Below are 3,131 nucleotides of genomic sequence, written 5' to 3'. Positions count from 1 at the left end.
ATTTTAGCTCATGGACAAGGCTGAGAATAGCAAGAATCACGTGGGGCTTCTGTGCAAAGGTTCAACTGATAATGTATGTGAGTGAGTTCCTACAAACACCAGGAAACTTCCTGGTGTTCTCTCTCTGGGAGAACCCTTTCCTTTTAAATTCAATTTTGCCGTGTGGGGTGTTTTGAGTGCATGTATGGCTGCGCACCTCATGCATGCACTACCCTGCAGTCCAGAAGAACATCTTGGGTCCCCTGGAACTGGAGTTGTGGACAGTTGTGCACCATCAAATGCTTGCTGGGAAATGAACCAGGGTCTTCTGCAGGAACAAGTGCTATTAATTAAGTGCTGTACCATCTCTCCAGCCCCATGGAGGGAGAACTATTTCTAAGCGCCAGAAAAGATTCTTTCTAAAAGTCCATCCACTTTTTGTGATTTACAGATCTTACGTACTTAACAGAACATACTGGATCTATTTGAAGCAAAGCAACTCCCAAGTACATTGATATGCAACAGGACAAAGCCCCTACCTTGAACTAAAGGCCCCAGTGCTTCAGATGAGCGAACAAGGAAGGTGTGGCTCTGAGAAACTCCAATCTGGGCTGCACCTAAGCTTCAGTTTCGGAGGGAGCAGGCTGAGGACTGAGTGGAGCCCTGGCCTCCCCTTCTGCTATCAGGCACACGTCCAAGCCTGGGGCTTCAGACTTAACTAACTTTCCATTTCTGTCTCTCAGCTGCCACAGACAGAATCTAATCCCATATTCTTAGAAACTATACATTCAGCCAGGCGGTAGTGGAACACACGTTTAATCCCAGCACTCCCGGGAAGCAGATGCAAGCAGATCTCTGTGAGTTTGAAGGCTAGCCTAGTCTACAGAGCTAGTTCTAGGATAGCCAAGGCTACACAAAGAGACTATGTCTTGAACCCCCTCCCACCAAAAATGAGAATTATACACTTAGTTTTTAAAATTTGTGCACACCTATACACAGACAAAATTTAAAAGGTATCAAATCTCATTTTTACATTATGTCTACACACACACACACACACACACACACACACACACACACACACACACACACGTGCATGCATGTGCGCTTTAGTGCTGTGCTGGAACATAGGATCTTGCTGCTTGGCAAACACTCTACCACTGAGCTACACCCACAGCTCTATAGAACCATATGTTATCATGTTCTGTTAGCATATATTGTTCTTACAAAAAGAATGGTTTTCATCAAGTTTCTTCCCTAGAGACCAACGTAGTCTACATGAGACCCTGGAGACGGAGAAAGAGAGAGACTGAGATATCTATACCCAGATTGTTTTCCATGAGCTACACTAACGCACACTTTCTACCAGAGAATGCAAATGTTCCCTGTCATCCTCGACACTTACCTTGCATCCGATCCTCCCTGCATCAGCCGGGATGCTGGGTGACAGGCTTGTCTCACCATACTGGGTTGTACATGGCGATCCACGCACTCTAGGCAAGCACTCCGTCAGCTGAGCTACGTCCCAGCCTTCCCATATGTCGAATGAGGTACCAAGTGCACAGCAGATTAAAAAGAGATGTCCACTCTGCTTTATATTGGCGGGCCATTTTCAGTTCTATGGAAAAAATGAATCTTTCACAAGAAAATCAGTGTGGGTTATGTAATACTGTTTTCTGTTATTGGCCCAACTTTTGAGAAAATTTTATGCCCACTTTCAAAAAACAACTACTATATTTCTTTCCAAAAGCACTATGGAACTTTCCTACCTACTAAGATTTTTTTTTAAAGATTTATTCATTTACTATATATAAGTACTGTCTTCAGACACACCAGAAGAGGGCATCAGATCTCTTTACAGATGGTTCTGAGCCACCATGTGGTTCCTGGGAATTGAACTCAGGACCTTTGGAAGAGCAGTCGGGTGCTCTTAACCACTGAGCCATCTCTCCAGCCCAAGAATTTTATTCTTATATTCATCATCACAACCTTACAGTTGGTCTTACTATGCTCTAGGAATAACATTCTGCTGGAAATGAGACGCATTTCACTTGTCCTTTCATTTTCTCTTCCTTTTGCTTTCTTTAAAGATTCATTCATTTCATGAGTATGAGTGTGTCACCTGCGTGTGTCTACAGTGCCCACAGACGTCAGAAGATGGCATCTGACTTCCTGAAACTGGAGTTACAGCTAGATACGAGCCACCCCGTGGGTGGCTGGGAAACCAACCTGCTTCCATTGTCAGAGCAACAGATATTCTAACAGCTGAGCCATCTCTCCGGACCCTAGTTTTTATTATTTTATTTTTCAGATGAGGGTCTTTCTGCATTGCTCTGGTTGGTCTGAAGCTCCAGAGCTCAAAGGATTCATTTCCCTCAGCCTCCGACACAGCCAGGACCGTGGGTGCAAGCCTGCAAGCCTGGCTCTTATGCTCACGTATAATATACACAAAACATGTAAGAATGACACAGTCGGTGCTTTTAAAATGACGCCTTTGGGAGCTGGAGTGACGGCTCAGTGGTTGAGAGAGCACGCTGCCCTGCAGATACCATTCACGCAATGACGTTCCTGCAATTCCTTCTCATAGTCTTGGTCTTTCTGGACGTACCATATTTTAGACCTATTGTGGAAACGTACTGAAGCAAACCTCAAGTTAAACAGTTTGCAGCTGGTGTAACAGTACTCACTTGAGGGACGGGTGATGGAGGCCACCCATGCTAACCATTAGAAGGAGACCGCCTCAACCTCCCCAGTACCAGCGAACCCCCTTCCTACCTTTGCCCAGCTTCCCCCGTGTATAACCTGTTACTTGTTTTCTGATTATTTTCTTTTTAGTTGCTTTTAGAACCTAAATTCTTGATGTCCACTTGCTCTCGTTCCCTTTCTCCCCTCTCTTCTCAGCACCAGTGACAGCTGTTGCCCGTGCTTTGAGTTACAGCATTCCACACGGCATTGCGTGAGCCTGATATAGAGGCCTCCATACCAGAGCTGTGTGCTCACGTCGTGCTTCAGCTGGCCTTTGTGGTTTTCTTTGGACTCTCTCCATTTTTTTTTTATTAACTTGAGTATTTCTTATTTTCATTTCGAATATTATTCCCTTTCCCGGTTTCCAGGCCAACATCCCCCTAGCCCCCCCTCCCCTTCTATACGGG

The sequence above is a fragment of the Rattus norvegicus genome, chromosome 2 (assembly GCF_036323735.1).
Source record: "Rattus norvegicus strain BN/NHsdMcwi chromosome 2, GRCr8, whole genome shotgun sequence".
In the NCBI taxonomy this organism is placed as follows: domain Eukaryota; kingdom Metazoa; phylum Chordata; class Mammalia; order Rodentia; family Muridae; genus Rattus; species Rattus norvegicus.
This window is presented reverse-complemented; position numbering follows the sequence as displayed.